Below are 20188 nucleotides of genomic sequence, written 5' to 3'. Positions count from 1 at the left end.
TTTTCACACTTGCAGTAAGAATAATTTTTAATTAGGAAAATGTCATTGCTGTGTGGGTCAGGCAGGTGGACCACCAGAACTCGAGGCCATGTTAATTCTACCATGATCCCAGGGTCCTAACATCGTCTTATTATCCCCACAGTCAGCTGCAGACCTTTGAATGACTGTCTTGACCATGAATCAACTCCAGATGTGTTGTTTTCATTTTCCTACATAACTTTGTGCTTACAGGCACTGTTTTCTTGAAGAACGGCTTGTTATTCATTGCATGTCTCAGTTTCAGCTGAGATAGAGTTAATAGCAGTGTGTTTTGGATTTAAGGTGAGAATAAGGTCAATAACACACTGTTTTAGTTGTTGCTGAGACGCACTGCACAGAGCCAAAGACATTTCAGCTTCTTGTCTTGCCCTCCCAGTTTGGAGCTGGAGGGTACAAGAAGCTATGAGGGGACAGAACCAGGGCATCTGACCTAAACTGGCCAAAGGGGTATCTCATGCCATACAGTGTCACGTGGAACTGTAAAAACAGAGAAGATGGCTGGTGGTTCACCAGTACTCAGAAACTGGCAGGGCACTGGTCAGCAGGTGGTGAGCAATTGTGTTGTGCATTTCTTGTTTTGCATATACTTGCTGCTGTTTTGTATTTTTTTTTTTAATGAAATGTATTTATTTATTTATCCATCTTTTCTTCCTTTGTTGTTATTCTGTCCTTATCTCAACCCAGAAGTTACTGCATTTTTCAATTTTCTCCCCATTCTGCTATGTGGTGTTCAGCTGCCTGTCATGTTAAACTACAATGCTGTATCAGGGGAAGAGGAGGACAACAGAGCAGATGAAGGAGATAAATAGAAGTTGCAGAAACACTTGAAAGAATCAGGCATTCTTTCACACAAATAAGCAGAAAAGAAACATCACCAGGCTGCCTACCAGTTAGAGAGTGATCATGGAAGATTCATACTGATGGCCTAATGCTTTAAGACCTCTTATCTACTCACTGTGTGAACTACTAATTCATGTGTCTCACTTAGGATTGGTCAGGCCTTTGGCATGGTGTTTAAACCAGCAGGAGGAATTTTGTCTATGCCGTGGCAATGCCTCTATATTTTATACAGTCCATTAAAAGAACTCTTGCTCTTGCTAGTGCAAGTAGGAAAACCATCCATAAGAAGCTCATGTAGAGAAAGGAGAGTTCTATACCTTTGGTCAAAATCTTAGGACGAAAGTCCTAAGGGGAACTTTTCACCACAAAGAGACATTCTAGGATAAAGGATAAGACTTAAAACAGACTTTCTTTAAATTTAATCATCTTGGGTCTGATTGTTCTTTGCTGACTGCATGTGGAGCTGAGGAAGATGAGAATATGTTAGCATACAGAGCCCAGAAAAAATGAGTACCTTCAGCCCATGGAATTCACAGGGCCTATGCCCCTAAATTGCTTTGTAAGCTTGAAGCAGTCCCCTACATCTCAGTGCATACCACGACTAATTTAATGAAGAACACAATTGTGAACTGAAAATACTTCTGTATAATTCTGTGAAAAAGTACCCCAAGTTATAGGAAGTGACTCTCCACACAGATGGAGTTTTAGGGCTCCAGATCTGCACAGCAAGATTGCTCAACTACTCATACCAACATGTTAACTCTTATAAAAACCAAGGCATAGCAAAAAATGCACTTCAGTTTCATTTTAATATTTTTCCATGTTAATTTCAATATATAAGACTAATTTATGATCATTTTAGCACTCAGGGGCCATCTGTTTTTAATTTAATCCTGAAAATTAAGTACAAAAGTTAAATTAGACACAGTTGGTAAAGTAATTCTTGGTTAATTGTTAAGCAGACACAAATGCACAGATATGAGAGCTGTTCAGCATAACACTTACCAAAGCTTTGAAAGCCAAAGTTAAATCCTAACTAAATGCAATTTTTTTCTTACAATAGATCCATGATGGATAGGAAGCACATGGGGTCTGAGTTACAGTGGACTTCTGAACAGAGACTGTTTACAATTAGCATGAGTTGAAAATCAAAATCTTTATTAGAAAATAAGTAAATTCAATGAAAAATGTATTTCAGGGTTTCTTGTCTCTCTTTTCATTTTAAAATCACAATGTAAACTGATTTTATATCAACTTTGCCTTGTAATAATATTTTGGGCTTATGTATCAGCACCACTTGGATCACCCAAGTGATCAACAAAAAATTTCCTAGGAAAAAGATAAAACACTGAGGGGTTTTTTTGTTTGTTTTTGTTTTTTTTGTTTTGTTTTTTTCTGTAGTGTAAGAGAGTAACCTTGACCATTTCTCTTCTGCTTTTAGAAAATATGATTCACTAGCATAATAAATAACTTCATCAATAGGAACAGTGGAATAGTAGTTTTGTGGGGACAACTAGAAATGACCAAATATGTGATAACTTTAAGTGGAACAAATTAATCACAAATAATGATTAATGGTAAAAAATGAGAAAAAACTTAGCTCTAGCCAGAAGAGTAACTAGTTCTGTATTAGTGATTTTAGATGAAATATTTAGATTATATACTTTAAAAATAATTCATAAAAAGTGTTCAATTTCACATATCACTGCAGAAGCTGACAGACTTTTTCCTACATGGAAGTTACTCAAAGAAATATGAAAAACAAATGAGTTTTCCTTTAACCACGGGAGCAAAACTATTACACCAATTCCTTTTGTAAAGTTTTTCTAAAATCATCAGCTATTTTTCATTTATTATAAGGTTGTTTCACTGGAGTAATATTATGAAAAAAAAAGCCTCTGAAGCACATGTAACAGCTCTCAGAATATGAAACTGTCTGGAATTACGGAATAATTTTTCTTTCTCCTTAAGGATGGTTGTTCAAGATGAACAGTTCACTTCTGACCTCCTCCATTCCCACAGGAAATAAAAATGGAGTGAGTTATAGAAGCGAAGAATACAGAAATGTTTACATTAGCTGAAGTTCTGAATGCATTCCTGCCTTGCAAAAAAATCCTGGTGTTGCCACAGAGAGGATGAATTTCTCTGAGCAGATATGACTGTACATTTACAAACAATATCCACCAGATGGCAGAAAAAAACAAATTACTGTCTAGTTTAACATTTTGTGGCCTTAACGAGGAGAAACAAAAGGAAAACTTTAGGTATTAAGGTTATTCATGGTTGTAAAAGACTACCTTATCTTGGAAAATTGCTGAATGTTGTCACTGTAAGCATTAGTTCAATTCAGAAGGAAAGGTAAAAGTACAATCATTACAAACATTCATTCTGGGTTGCTTTGAGTTCCGAGTAGCCTGTATTTTGTAAATGTATATATCTCCATCCATACCCAATGCAAAGAAAGCTTACATTTTCCTGGGAGAGATGAAATGCCATTCATCTGGATATTCATGTTTTATGTCATGTGGCCATTTTGTCAAGTCTTTTAGATTTTCTATTACTTTATGTTGCATCTGAAGTCTAACCATTACCCTTAATCTATATTTGAAACACTACAGACTTAGACCCTACATCTTTCCATGGAGCATCAACATCACGGGTTTTATAATTTTGCAGTTAACAAACAAATAAATAAATACATACATTTAGGACAGATAATTTCTGACCCTACCTGTAGTAGAGTAGTTATTCATTTATTCTCTCAATCAGTCCAGTTGCAATTATAGAACTGTAGCTCAGCCACAGTATAACACTTGGTGGATCAAGTCCTTCATGTTTGTAGGATGTGTAAATTCTACAGATGTCCTTATCTAATGTTAAGGACATAAATAGAAGAAAGTTATATATATCTAGCCTCCAGCAGTGAAAAACAGATATTTTTTTTTTTTTTTTTATTTTTTTTACTTCTCTTACATAAGAAGCTCATGCTGATACTTGGAGAGAAGGGAAAGGGACTGGAAACATCACTATATAACAAGTAGAATTTTTTAAATGCAAATTGAAAACATATACACACACACATAAACACGTATGTCCACAGCTTGATCCAAAGAGGTCCTCAGGATTGCTAATTAGTCTTCAGTTGTCACCATGCGAGCTGTTTTTATGGATGTGTCAGACTCTCAGCTGGATGATACTGGAGCAGCAGTTGCAACTTCTAATGTGTTGTTCCCCTCTGATTACCCTAATTATACTAGCAAAAGGGTCTGTCTGCAGTAACTTAATTTGCACTTTAGCTCACATGTGGTGCCGTTGCCTACATGGGAAGAGTTGGGGCCCAGCTGGGACTGGGTCTCACAATCTGGCTCCCTGTTGCCAGACAGGCATAAAAGGCACTACAGTAGTGCTGCTAGCTGGGTCTGTGTAAATAGAACTGTGTTTACTCCAGATCTTAAGAACACCAATTTCAAAGCAGCCTGCTATGAACTGTTTTGGGTCCTGCTATTTTTTAATTTTTATTTATTTTTTTTATTAAACCAGAGTAGTTAAGACCGTGAGCTCTCCCTGAACTGAAAACAGTTTGGGGGATGCATGGAGATCAAAGCTGAGGTTACTGCTGGTCATGCTTGCCCATCATCCTGCTGAAGACTTGGATTCCATGCATAGCTGTGAGTACTTTACTCTCAGCGTGCTGCACTTTCTTACATCACTGGAAATCATCAAGACTATTTGTGGCATTAAACAAAAGCTCAGAGACTCTGAGATACTACCAGTCAAGTTCAAGGTAGTGTGACCTAGAATTCAGCTAGTTAAAACCTGTGGTGCAGTGTGTCCTTTTGGAAAATGGACATGATGCAGTCATAACTCTTGGAGAGTGCTGGGCAAACAAACAACAGTTTCTGAGCCACTTTGAGTGTTTTAGATGAAAGTTGGCTTTGCAAATGTACACGGTTTGGGAGGTACAAAATGTTCTCGTCAGAACCAATCAAACATTAATTTGATTTTTTAGAGATCTTTCATCCCTAGATGCATGCACAGACTATTCTTCTTCACTCCATCTGGCGGCTGAAAAACAAACAGTTAAGATCATTCATTTGTTGGAGACCAGCTGAGTATTGTAATTAATCTTACTTGGCACTCAAAAATGTTGCGTGCATTTGGTCACTTCTAGTTTAATGAATAGAATTTGCTTGGCAGTTTGTAACTCTGTTATTCATTTTGTGTATACTGACATATATGCATAAGTGCATACCTTATTTATGCCTATATACTTGCATGTAACTAACCCGAGCATTACAGAATTATTGAATCATAGAATCCTTAGAGTTGGAAGGGACCTATGGAGGCCATCTAGTCCAACTCTCTTGCAATAATTCTGTATCATTCAGAAGGCTCCCACTTCAAAAATGCTAATTTTTGTAGGTTTTCTGATGCAAATGTTACCACTTGATTTGCAGGATAATGAAATCAGTGCAGAAATATTTCCTTTCCTAATTGTGGAAAGCAACCCATACACTAATATATTTTGATAGCTAGCTGGTACAGAGCCCACCTCCCTTTCTAACAAGCGCTTTTGTCATCCTGGTATCTCAAAGTAGATTTGAAGTCTTCAGAGGCTGACAACAGTTACCTTTAACACAGGTGAACATTTTTGTTGAAACATTTGGAGCTGCCGTTTCTAATCTGTGCTATTCTGTCTGAGTGGTTGAATGAAATATCTGAGCAATAGAAAGGACTATAGTAATATACTGGTAGCATAGAGAGCATCTCTGAGTTATTTTGAAGTTCTGTGTGTCTGTAGCGGTACCTAGATGTCTCCAGGATACACAGAAGATGGCACAGGAAAGTGAGGGAGGTTATGCCATGGCTTCCCCTTTGTCTCCCTATGCTCCAGAAATCACAAATGGAGAAAGGAAGTGCTGAAATCAATTTGAAGTGAAAATGAAATACAACAAACAAAAAAATGTAGGGAAATCACACCTTTTACCTGAGAAGAAATAAGGAATGGATTAGAGTATCTCAACATTCATACATTTTTATGTTCCCAGATTTCTTGTGCTTAAATGGACACAATGAACACATATTTTTTAATTGAGCAATAAGAGGACTCGATGTCCATCACTACAATAATTATAAAATCTTATTTTTTTCATTCTTTTGTGATCTCAAGTCCATGTCCTGGTTACATTTCAGGCATTCTATAACAATGTGACAAAATGGAGCAGTGACTTCACTGTGTTGAGGATAGCAGGGACTGATGCAATTTCTGTGATCTTCTGACTGTGAGTCTCCTTGCAATTCTGCAAGTGTAATATCCAAAATAAATTACATAACTTTACCACATGCAACAGAAACTGCCTTTTTTTGTTTTGTTTTGTTTTCTTTTCTTTCTTTTTTTAATGATATGGAATATCAAGCCCATCTTACAGATGGGGCTTAAAATTATCCTGCAAAACCTCAATGTATCTGTCTTCTCTTTTAACAACAGATGACCCAGAAAGCTCTTTTCTTACCCATGTGCTTCTTCACCCCCACAGTTCCACCCCATTTTCTCAATTCAGGAACATAGATTCAGATGATTTATAGCACACTGGGGAAAACAACACATTCTTAGCTGGGGGAGGTAATTAGTATAAGGAAGAAAGCAAACATTTGTGTCCCAAGCCCTTTGACAGGAGCTCTATTTTAGCTAATACAAGTATTCAGTCATCTGGCTATCGTCCACAGAATGCATTTCCAGAAAGGACTGTACAATTTGCATTAATATTATATGCTTAAGGGACCTATTGCCATTCTGGACTGCATCTAAGTAAAGACATAAAGTATCTCTAATGTCCTTCATGTATCATCAAAGTATGAAGAGGCAAAGTTCCCACATAGATTTTTACCTATGCAGCTGAAAAATATTTTAGCTGAAAAATAAACGTTATTCTGAACAGCAAGTAGTCTCAGCTTTAGCTCATAAACCTGAAATATTTTCAATAGCTGCATAGTATTAGGCCTTAGTTAGAGTTCCATGACTCCAAAAGAAGCATCATTTACAATTAGAGCCTTTATCTTTCCCTGGAACTATTAAATTGAAGCTTTTACTTCCACATCTCTGAGTGATTTTTCAGGTAGAGATTAAAGACCTTTCATCATTTCTTAATTTTTTTCCTTCCTAAGGAAGGCCTAGAAGGTACTGTATTTTTTCCCCAGTTCTACTGATGGCCTTGACCTTGGACCTGTGCTTTGAAAAAAATCCATAATACAAGAGTTTCATGACTTTCTCTATGAAGTATTTTGACATCAGTGAAAACTTCCACATATTGCTGTTACAGAAAAAGATTTAATAGGTTAAAAATAGGTAGACTGCAGTTTTTCCAACTATAGTTGCATATAGGGATCCATCAGTGATATATGTAGAGTACTGAGGGATTTTGAAGAAAACATTAAGTTCTCATAGACAAAATTATCATTGATGCAAATATGAGGACAAGGAAGAGATGAAAATGTCAGGTCTCCACTGCAAGGTGATGTGTAGAGCAAGAAGACTTGGTGCAAGAAAAGAAGGTATGATTTCATACAACCAAGTATCAATTAATACATCTCAAAAGTAAAGCAGGAAGCTCAGTTTTAACTAGGGAGGCTCTGTTTCCGAAGTGGCAACTCAGGCTGATTTTAGTGGGTAGACATCTCAGGATAGGGATAGGTTGCCATATGTAACCTCCTGCTCCTATCATTTCTCAGCCCCCACATGTAGAAATACACACCTCAGTAAGTAGGCCAAGGCAGCTTCACATTTTGTCATCCTAAACAGATGATTTTAGAATATGTCCTTTCATTGTTATGTAAGTGTTTCTTGGGGTACCTTGTATGTATTACCTCAAGCCAAACAAGCAGTTGCACAGTCTGTTGAGGAGAAATGGAGGGGGTGGGGGGGGGGGTGGGGGGGGCGAAGGATGTCTGAATTTATTAATTACACTCTTACAGTTAATTTCCAGAGTGTGATAGCATAAATGTGATATAAAAGGACATTTGGCAAATTACCCTTAGAGAATTTTGTGAACAGCAACCAACCAAAGTAAAGAGATAAAAACAAATTCTTAGTGATGTATGCCTGATGATATTCTGCTTCTACTAGTATGTGAAATGAGAAGTGGAAGGAATTAACCTAGGAGAGAAGGAATGACAGCAGATGAGAAATGAAGCAAAACTCCAAGTGCTCAGGCTTGAATAGAAGTGTACACTGGTTGAGAATTAAAAAAAGGGACATTGGCCATTTCAGACATCTCAGTACTCATTTCCTTAGGGTGAAGGGCTCAAAACAAAGGCAGAAATCTCCAAATGTCCTGCATGGTAAATGGCAGAAATTAAATACTGAGATGGCAGTTTCCAGTAGGAAGGCCCAGGAAGAAAGGGATGTGTAAAATCCCAATCCCAGTGTGGACAGATATATTTCTGTGAGATTCAGTATAGATGCAGAGGTGGAATTCACAGAGGAAGGATCAAAAGGTATTGGGAAACATGGTGAAAGCTGACCAGTATAGGCAGTTACATCCAGCGCTTGAGTCTGTGTCTCAGATATGTTCCACTTATTAATGCAGATCTGTCTGAAAGATTTGGCATGAAAGCAGGAAATCTGGTTTTGGGAAATACTTTGCCTGCTGGGATTTGACCTCAATTCAAAAATCAACAAGGGAGTGATGGCTAAAAGTTATTCAGATTTTCTTGTGTTTGGAACTTCATGCTGCCTACAAATCAGGGAAAAGCTTGTAAGTAGGCAGAACCAAAAAGAGATGAGGTACACCAAGGGTCAAAAACCTTTGACTAGAACATTCAGCTGGAAAATATATTTCCTTTTGTCTGTGATTTTTAATTTAGATGCTTCCTGGTGAAAAATATTGCAAGAATCAAGGTTTCAGACACTAGGACGTCAGATTTCCCCATTGCTCCAGCCACAATTCATTCCCCCATGCCTGCCTTTGTTTTCTGTAGGGCATATCTTATGTCCCACTGCATTCTATTACTCCTCCTATAATTCCTTTCAGAAAAGATAGCATGATACAGAGCATTTGTGGAAATAAATACGTGGCCACAAGAGATCCAGACATCAATGGAGTTAAAACTTCAAATTTAAAATTTCAAAGGCGAATTTCAAATGTATTATTTGGGAAAGAATGCATCATTATTGCAAGATTCCAAGCAGTTTTTACATAATTTCTAGAAGCTTTTTTTTTTTTTTTTCTCCTTTTTTTTTTTTTTTTCTTTTTTTCTTTTTTTTTCTTTTTTGTTTCCTTTTTCTTTTTCCCCCATTATTGAGGGCCCAGTTCAGCTCTCATTGGCTATTCTCATACTCTGCATTTTGGAGAATTTGTTTTCAGTAGTTGTTCCTAACAACTTTAGGTAAGCCATACCTGCTTGTGCATTTAAATTAAAGCTCTCTCTATTTGATCAGTTTTCATAATTTATATGGGCTGTATTCTTCTGGAAACATTTGTGTAATATTGTTGGTTCTCCTTTATCTCTCACTGATATGTTTTAGCTCTCTAGTCCTTTAAGATTTGGTACTTATGAAAACAGCTTTATAAATAAAGATTGATTGCTCAATATCATCCCCGCAATAAGCCATGGTCTTCAAAAAAGGCTACAGTAATATAAAACATATATATATTTATACATTATTGATGGCATAACATATCTGCCAGCTGTTAAGATGTAGTAGATGCAGTAACTGCTATTCTTTCCTAGTGCTTTGTGCATGGAAGTTGAATTTTGGACTCACCTAAATCCTGTAGATAAAAATTTAATTTGAATTGTTTTATTTTCTTTTTAAATGGAAAAAAGGATAAGTGTTGAAGAAAAATCCTGCGTTGCAGAAGAATTTTAAAGTCCTTTCTTGTTTTTTTGTTTTGTTTTGTTTGTTTTTTTGTTTTTGTTTTTTGTTTTAATTACTCTTGTTGCTGCTTGTGCTAACCAGCTTGTTTTGCTTCATGCTAAACAGCACAGCTGGAGAATTTGCTCACTGATTGAATGCATCATGTGAGGAGATAGAGTGGACACCACTGGGACTGCAGCAGAAATGACTGCAAAGAGATTTCAAAGATTTTATAAGAAGGCAACAGGTTTTTTTTTGGCATCTGGGGATTGCTGAATAAAGAAAAAAATAATTGGGAGTACTGGAGAAATCTGGGAAATAAGAAAAGGAGTATTTATGTCTAGACAATCAACTTAGGAAATTTAGCTCAATGCTGGTGGTAGTAGCAAGTCTTGTTTTTTATTTGTCCCTGATACAATCTGTTAAAAGCTCATTCCAAAATTGAAGTTCCTACTGTTCTAGAAACAGTACTTGCACTTAGTAGGCAAGAAATTGGATTAAGAAAACAATAGGCATATCTGGAATAGTGAGTCAGTCTTAAGAAAATAGCATAACATGCAGAAAGAGGATATAGTAGTTAATTTTTTATTTATTTATTTATTTATTTATTTATTTATTGAGGCCTTTATGCAGTTTTCTGTTCAGTTGTCCTTGTGCTGTGTTTCTACAGTATATGGTAATCAGTGATACATTACTGCATCAGCTCCTGTCCAGTTTTCCCCGCTATCCTCAGTGTGCAGTTCTGGACACTGGATCTGAGCATCTGGATAGCTGCACAAAGTGAATTTTGCAATGCTGCATCTATGAGTTTTGGGCATAAAGAAAAGTGTTAAAGAATACAAAAAAGTATAAGCAAGCAGCAACTTAAATCAACTTACCGTGCTTTCTTTCTTGCAGGAGCCATCAGTAGGACTGCTGGTAGTACACTTTGTATGGCATTTCCTATATCAAATCTCTGTTTTCATTCTCTTATAAATTTCCAACAATGAAATGTGAAGGTTGAACTTTCCTTCCCAGCTTCTGGGGACAGACTGTTAGACTTCGTTTATAAAATATTAACATTAGCTCTTTTATTTATTTACTTATTTATTTATTTTATTTTTATTTATTTTTATTTTTTTTAATTTAATTTAATTTTAATTATTTTTTGCAGATTCTGAGAATGAAAGGAATAGAAGAGGGAGCTCTTTCTGAAGGTAAGAAGTCTGCATGGCTTTTTAATAACATGACCTGAGTTTTGGCTGGAAAGGTGGTTAAAGTGCAGTTGTTTTGTCAAGGATGAGACTTTTACAGTCTCTGAGAGAAACTGCCCAAATCTGGGAAATTTAAAAGCTTTTGAATAATCTTCCCTTTAATATTGTTGGCAGTGGCTCTGGTGGATACTGATGCTGAAGCCTCCATCTGGGTACAATTGTGCCACAGCTGTGTGGGCTGAGCCTGGCCTTCCTATAGCTGCTACTTGTGTCTCCTGGGAGGGCAGGGACCTCTTCTCCACCAACATGCTGTGCTTCTCCTGCTGCTGCCCTCTTTAATCTAATTTTGACTGGACAAAAAAAAAAAAAAAAAAAAAAAAAAAAAAAAAAAAAAAAAAGGCAAATAAATAAAGGTTGGAAATGTCTGAGATAGAAAAGGACTAAAGGTGAGGGATGAAAATAAGAAATGTAATTTGGAGATAGAAGACCAAAATCCAATGAAGACCTAGAGAATGAAGACCTAGAGAAAATTTAGAATATGCAGCACTGACGAACAAAGGTAGTTGCAGGCATGCTGCCTCTCAGGTGAACAGTGTAAACATAGGGGATTTGAATAGTCACCCTGGGGAAGAGTAGAAAGAAAAACAGGAACAAAAGGAAGTGAGGGGGTTGCAATGAAGATTCTTGAGAAGCAGAATGGAATGGTGATTTGGAATGATTGGAATGATGATACAAGTGATGACACTGAGACTGGGGCAAAATAAAGGGAAGAGGATGAGAACAGTGGTGGCCTTTAAGAAGAATTATGTGAATTAAGACTTGCATGGAACAAGGATATGCTGCAAAATATGAAGCAGCAGGAATAAGGACATACTTCACCAACGTAAACATGCCTCCTTTCTTATGTGGAATAAATGCATTTAAAGATTCTGTGTTGTCACAAGTGCTATGAGACTTCAGAAGTACATAAGATACATAAATGAATAACTGTGATGGAACTGGACTGACTGATCAGACAGCCATCTTCATAATTAAGCATTTGAGATGGGAAATTTGGACAGTCTCTAATATTCTCTCCAAGCTGCTCTTGATGTGTCTAAACCCAAGCAATGCACACAACTTCTGTGCTTCAGTGATGAAAATGACTGTCCTGGATAAAGTGTCTGCTCATCACTAAGACCACTCAGGAAGTCCCTAATACATAATTGTCTGAAGTTAACCTCAAGTATGGATGATGACCACTTGAAGATGGTCAGTAGAAACAGTTCCTGTGGCTGCACTGATGGTCACATAGGATGGAAATATTCTTCATGTTATTCAAGATAATCAATAGCAGTAGTCATACATGTGTTTGAGCAGGCATGTAGGATATAAGAATTTTTTGGAAGAGCCATTCAGTGTCTCCTTTGCTTCATCTGAAGGTGACAATTTAAGGACCCTTGCAATGGACATTCATTTTGTCATCTAGGAAATAACTGAACCTACTCTTTAAAGGATTTAATTCCTCCAATCTTCATTACTCTATGGAAAAATCCCAATAATATATTTCCTTTTGTCTTACAAACACTGTCTGTGCATGTCTGTACAAGAGAATCACTTTAGTGATGAGTATTCTGGAAATGCCCATGAGAGAAGGAATATTTTTGCATAAAAAACAGTTTAATTATGTGCCTTAAATGAGGACAAATGAGATATTGTATAGCCGCTTGTTCAGTAAGCTATGTCCATCTTGTAAGTTGAGTGAGGCATAGGTTCTGTGGAAAATATTAACAGCTGCATCATATACACATGAGACCAAATTAAAACTGTACAAGCATTGTTAGTGCTGACAGTCTTTAGTCTTTGGCACATCTTTAATGTTCTTTTAATGTATTTCTGTGTGTATAAAAAAGCACCAGGGGGTGAATGGCACATTGAAAAGTTCCTCCTAAGAAATTATGATGCATAAAACAATGAGATGGAAGGCAGACAAAGAAAGGGAAACAAGAACTTCACATTGTTTCAAAGAATCACATAATGTCTGAGGTTTGCAGGGACCTCTGGAGACCATCTGGTCCAACACCTGCTCAAGTAGGATCACTCAAAGCAAGTTGCTCAGGACCATGACTAGGTGGCTTCTGATCAATAAGGAGGAGACTCCACAGCGTGTCTGGACAACTTTTGCTAGCGCTCCATCACCTGCACAGCACAGAAGTGTTCTCTGATATTAAAAGGGAACCTCCTGTGTCCCAGTATGTGCCCATTACCTCTTGTTTTGCTTCTGGGTGCCTCTAAAAATAGCTTGATTTCATCCTCTTTGCATTCTCTCTTCAGGTACCTATGGACATTAAGCCTCCCCTTCTCTGAGTTGAATAGTTTAATCATCTTGGTGGCCCTACACTGGACTTCTTCCAGCATATTCCAGTTTTGTACTGGGGAATCAGAACTTGACATTGAACTCAATGTATGGCCTCATAAATATTGAGTAGAATGGAAGAACTGCCTTCTTTGACCCACTGGCAACACCAATCTTCACAACAAAATATATATATTTCTTTGGATCAGATTAGCATTTCATCTCTCTTCATATTTTGGTGGTGTTATTCAGCCATACAGATCCATTAGTGATGGAAATTTCTTACTGGACTTAGGCAACTTATTTTCCAGGAAATATTAATCTAAAGACTACAGTGCAAGGGTTGTGTAAATGACACACTGAGTAAAGAAAGAAAGGGCAAACTAATTTTTTCATGTAAACAAGTATAACAACTTGTATAATACCTGTCACGCAGTTCAAGTATGAACAGAAAAAAAAAAAAAAACAACAACCCACAATGCAGACTGTTAAGCATCAAGTTCTTTCAATCCAAATGCTCTCTAGGTTTTAGATGTGTGGTTTTGGCCTAGGAAAAAGGTCAGGTTTTTATTTTTATACTTGGAATCATGGAGGGCATGAAGAAAACAAGGGAAATGCAAAAACTGAGGCTCAAGAATAAAACACTTTATCAAATAAATAACATGTCAGACCTCAGAGTCCACTGATTCTTTGTGGAGAATGTTAAAAGCATTGGCTAAACTAACATTACTTCCACCAGCAGGCAGATTACTTACAAATATGATCTTTCAGCTATTTCATTAACCTTACACTCCCACACAAGAAATTGAAGCTTAAAGGTCACATTTAATGTGTTCAGAGCTTTCAGATCATTTTAATTCCAAACTTGAAGCTTATTCTTATAGTCAATCTATTTACTAAATTTCAGCCTTGAATCTTTTATGTCTTATGTATATTGAATTAGAAAATTTCAGTTATATTCTCAAGTATTTACATTTTCATTTCTTTTTTTACTATGTGATTTTCCATTAGCTTTCTTGCTTTTCTTAAGTCAACAATATTTTTTTATAAAAATAAATAACTCTATAAGAGACCTTTCATAGCTAATAAGTGACAGTTCTGTAGGTAATACAGAAATATTCTTAACAAACACACACACAAACAATGGAAATGTGTAATTGTTGATATTTTCTTGTTTATATCATCTGATCACTGTCTTCTCCTGACCTTTCAAGTCCTCTCTGTGCTTCTCAAATGTCTTGCTGATGTTTAGTATTCTGACACTAAGGACTTTGAAGACATTTTAGTGTCAAATCCTAATGAAATCATAATTCAGCCTCTCTTGTCACTCTTGTGACTCTTTTCCACTCTTGTTTTGATGTTAATGCAAAAGAATAGTCTACTTCATTTGTGCAGATTACCTTAATAGTTTTATGCCTTAGTTTCCAGTTGTTTTTTTTGTTTGTTTGTTTTGTTTTTGAGAACAGAAATTCTTCACTACTTTCTAAGCTGCCTTGATCACCGCTAGTTACTGATCTGTAAAGAACCAAGATGACAACAGTGAGTGTGGTGAGTGGGTATCGCTTTCAGCTTTGACTTGATTAAATATTTGTTTAAAGTAAAGGAGATGGGGAGACTTGGGGGATTTAAAAAATATATATATATTTGTTTGTTTCTTTGTTTGTTTGCTTTTAATAACAAATAAACTTCCTTTTCTTATTCTTTAATTCCCTAACTGTATGAAGGAGTTTATTTACTATTACTCTTTACAGAGGAACTCAGAATAACTGCTAATGAAAAAATCTGGATTTCATGTAGATGAACTGCAACTAACTCCGTTTGTTGCTTTGTAAGATCTTTTGGAAATCTGATAGAATGGATGAACACAGTTAGAACAACCTGGAAATTCTTTTAAGTCATATTGTCAAGGGCACAAATTCTTTCTGATTATGGAGGAAACACAGGAAATGTTAGAGAGTAATTTGTCTGAAGTCACTATCTATAATATATAATAAATATATAATATATATGTATTCCTATATGGAAATTTAGAATTGCGTAAAATGTATGAAAATTTGGGATAAAAACAGCAGCAGAAATCAATTTCTTCCTAAGGGATTCTCCCTTCTAGAGCTGTCTGTGGTGAATCTGAATAGTTTTATTCTAGGACACTGACTGATTATGGCAGCCATCCTCTCGTGGTGGCTACTGCTCAGGCATGGAAGGAAACTGTGGGCCATTAATTCTAAGTGCTGGTACACATGAAATAAGACAAGTAAGGGGACCAAATGAAGTAAATTCATTTGAATGGAGTTTACAGCTGTATCTCTTTTGATTTCATTTTCACTGACTTCCTGCTTCTTTCTTTCGTTATTATCCACTACTTTGCATTTGTATATAAGCCAGTGCAACACTACATTTGTATGGATTGCATAGCATTCATCAGCAATTACATACCTTTTTGTCAAAAACAGAAAAGATCACTCTCACTAAGATTCTGTCTAGCATAAAAAATGAAACATTTCTACAAAACAAACAAGCGTATTCTAAGAAGCTGGCTTTAGCAGCCACTAAATATGTATGACATACATAGCTATGACGTTCTCTAAATTTGTTAGCAGGGTGCTATTTAGCTAGGAGCTGTTGCAAGGCAATGCTGGGACTCCAGTCTGTGTCCCAGCTGCCATACAGATGCTCTCAGCTGACCTTAGGTGAAATTTGGTTTAAACAGTCTCTCTGAAAGCATCACTCTCAGTAGGAAAACTGCATTTAAATAAATAGGATGAAGTATTACAACTACTGCCTTAAGAGTTAAAGGTCACACTGCACCCTTGTTCCTGATTTGTGAAAAGTCCTACAAAGAAAGGACAAACTGGATTTAGGTGATGCAAACCTGGAAGATTTGGTTTTCACTACCTACTCCAGACTCTGTGAGAAATGAAAATTACAACATGAATCACTGTCATGAGTTTCACAAGGTCTTTCTTAAAACTGTCCAGTTTTTGCTTGTTTATTTTATTTGTCTGTTTGGTTCATTGTTCTACTGGGGAGAGGATGAGGGAGGGGGTTGTTTTCTGCTCATGGGTCTATTGCAAGAGATCTTCACCTCTGTGCTCTTCTCTTTTTACTTGCTCTGGACTGTGTACAAACATCACTCAGGTTATTTCTCCTCCTTTGCATTGGTAGATTTGAGTGCAAGGTTTTCCTGTGGGCTTTTGTACGGTTAACTCTCTGCTCCTCTTTTTAACCTTTTCTGAGACAGTTTCACTGTTTTTTAAAAAAACATTTGGGATCAAACTTTCCATGAGATTTTGAATCAGATCTCCCTCTTTGAATTTGGATACCATTAATATCCAATATTAATATCCATTAATATTTCACTGTTACCAGAATTTCCTCATGATTCATCAGAGGTGCTGCCTTTCTTATGGCATTAAAAATGAGGACAACTTGTCATCAGGACAAATGTTTTCTATCCTTATCTGTAGTTCATTATTTGGTGAATTAAGTAGTTACCTACACTCTGGAACTACCATGCCTGATTCAGCACAGCTGAGCTAGGTGTTAGATAACAAGTATCTCAAATTTTGGGAAGAGCTCCAGCTAGCTGTACTGAAGGTAGCTCAGTATACAGTCTAATTTCTTGATGCAAGTGATGAACTAACAATTTGCCTCCAACACAAGGGAAAAAAGACTAATTTTAAGCCATAAGAAATAATTGTGCTTGGCATTTTGACTCTAAATCACAACATATTCTAATAAAGCATTAACTTAATTTTTATAACCTTGTCACTTGAACAATTATGCATCCCAAGGGCAATATTCTGTAATTTGAATTTACTTCTTTGTGCCTGAAAGAGCTGGTTCTCTGATGTTGAAGTCAGTGAGAATGTTACTATTCAGAACAAAATGACAAGAAGACCACAGGTCTAAGGTTCCTTGTCCCACTTCTGTCATTAACATTAGTGATACATTACAGTGTAACATGAATTGAAAGCAGTAACAGTGTGCTATTGTTTCTGCTTTTCATTCCAGTTACAGGTGCATTACTAGGTAGAATGTTGGATGTTCTCATCATATGCATTTGCATGTATGTGCTTATGTACATATCAGTACGAATAAGAGATACAATTTATATGAGACTGGTGGGGTTCTGTACAGAGACTAAGGTAGGAGTCTTCCCCATCTAGTCTGCAAATGAACTATGTTGTTCTCAAGGCTTGTCTGGTGAACCTTGTCACCCCTACTAGGCAATGTTTGCCCTGGATGCTTCCTGCTAAATCTAGCTTTTATGACCCTGTACTGTATTTTGTTTTCTCCCAGTTCTAGCAGGTTGCTGGGCTAAAGTGCTGTACTTTTATTATTCAAACCCTGCACTTAAATGTGTAACTTTCTGTTTCTCTTTGTGCAGAGGTAATGATCAATCATTTTCCTTCTCAAAACAGAGCATGTTGCCTGGTGTTTCTTATCAAATCTGTTCAAACTCTTTTCTAGCACAAAGAGTCTCAGATTGCAAAATGCCCTGCCTGACATCATTAATAAGAGTAACCAAGCTGAAGATTTATTTTTGTAGGAAGCTTGCCAAACGCAGCAACTAGAAAAGGAAAATTGAGGTCAGAGAATAGCTGCTTAAAGTCATGTGGAAAGCTGAAAATGAGTTGGTTGGATTGTTGAGGTTTGTTAATACTCTTTTGCCTGCTAAGGTGCTTTGAGGGGGCCCTTCTGTACAAATTTTTCATACGGCCTGCTATAGAGACATTCAGATAGGAAATGGACATGAAATCACTATTGCTGGAGCTGTTTTGGGGCCAGACCATGTACGTCCACTTCTTCTCAAGTATAAGGAAAATCCACTGCAGCATTGGTCTGGCAGGATGGCAGAATGCTCGTTCTTATCTTCTTCTCAGCCAGGAACATCTGGGTGAGAGCATGAACCTTCAGTGTGCAAGAGCTGGACTTCTGGTGCAGGAGTGAGTTTGTCCCAAGAAACAGAAATGAAGGAGAAAACATTCACATATTTAGTGTTTTCTGGAGTGTATCCTTAGAAATCTCCCAATGAGAAAATGAAATTACCCACCAAGCACAGCATCAGTCATTGAAATGTGTTTTAGCAGACAGTGAAGAAATAAAATGAAGCAGGAAAGAAACTGAGAACTGGTGATGTCACACTTCAAAAGAAAGGCTGCATAATGGTAAAAATACATTAAAATGGGATTGAATTTAACAAATTCCAAAATACCAGAGAGTGATTAATTGACTGGATGGTGAGGCATTGGGTTGGATGAGCACATTAATCACTGCAGCAGCATGTCTGTCACACTCTGCTCAGTGTTTTGCACTTCCTTTTTATATCTAGAGATGCAGGGCTGCTAGAGAACCACTGATAAAATACCACTTGAGGGGGAAAACAAAGGTGAACGACTCATCACCACTTAGTTCACTCTGCAGAGAAAACTTGCTGTGGGGTTTTCAGGAGGCCTGTGTTTTGTCCTCTTGGTGCAATGTATACCAATAAATAGGTCAAAGAAATAAGGAGACAGGGCAGCATATGCACAAGAAGCTAATGTGGCTGCAAGTAGAATCTAGTTAATGATATAATGGAAAGTTTGCCAAAGGTAACTGTATGTTTGCATACATGTATGCATGATAATTTCTATTAATAAAAGAAATTTACTTATTACTTGCATGAAATGACTGAGTGATGCTAAACAGAGGAGGTGACTAAATAATCTGTTCACAGGAGGGTACTGAGAGCCCTGGAGACATATGGGTAGACAGTTTGTTGTGCAAAGAAGAAATGCTTACATGGCAAAGATATCTGAAATCCCAGATCTTGTTCCCAGAGCTTTCCAGATTTGACAATTCAGTGTTATTTTGTAAGACATTTATTTAAAAATAATAAAAATAAAAATCACCAGAAACAAACCAAACACAACAAAACAAACATCACAAGTTTTTCATAGTATGCATATTTTGCAGCAAGGGATTAGGTCTCAGGATATTTGAATCCTCCAAAATGTGCTATCAACTCACAAAGTTCTGAAAGGCTTAAGAAACTTAGTTTCTTTATTCCTCTGTTGCACTGCCTGGAAAGTGGGTATAACAACCCCTTAGACAGTCCCCTTTTGAGCAGATTCAAAACTTCTGAAGGCAGTGGGACACTCTGCTTAATTAAGGACTGTCAGCCTCTGGCTAGTGTAAGCTAGTATAAGCAATCTGTGTGCATTAAATCATGTTCTGGATGAGCCAAGCAAAAGTATTTAGCTTTGTAATCCTAAACAGTATGTTTTCCCAGATGGAATTTTCCTAATTGAGTTGATAATTTTTGTTCATACCATACAGGTCCCTGCTTCCCAACTGGGATGTTTGAATGCTGCTCAGGGAAAAAACTGAAGTACTTTGAAAGATGGATATAGGTAAATACATATTTTTCATCTAACTATGGCAGCAAACAAACATAGCCATTTGCACTTTATGCTTTATGTCAGCTATATTTTGCATGTTGGATTTGTTTGAGTAATATCTGTGCAACACTAGGTTAGAATAAATACAAATGATCAGAAATAGAATAGATAGGGTCTGCCTCTCTGGCAGGTACAGGTTAAAATTCTCTTGTTAGAATTTTATTATTTCATAATGAATTTATAGACTGGTTTTCTGGATTTGAGGATGATTATACATCATTCATTGTTGTCTGATAGCTGGCAAGATGAGGAGGCCAACAGAGAAGCTTCACATCCAGCCTGAATTGCAATTGCAGCCTGCTCTTATCCTTGCTCCAGCTCCATGAGGGAGGCATGGCTTGGGCCTGTGAGGAACTGCAGACATTCAACAGTAATTATCTGATGTTCACAGAACAAACAAACAAATCTGTTCTCATGCAAGCACCGCCAGTGACAGAAACTAGTAGAAGAGAATTCTGAGATATATTACGTGTTGTACAAT

The sequence above is a fragment of the Excalfactoria chinensis genome, chromosome 1, assembly GCF_039878825.1.
Source record: "Excalfactoria chinensis isolate bCotChi1 chromosome 1, bCotChi1.hap2, whole genome shotgun sequence".
Lineage (NCBI taxonomy): Eukaryota > Metazoa > Chordata > Aves > Galliformes > Phasianidae > Excalfactoria > Excalfactoria chinensis.
Note: the sequence above shows the minus strand (reverse complement) of the source record.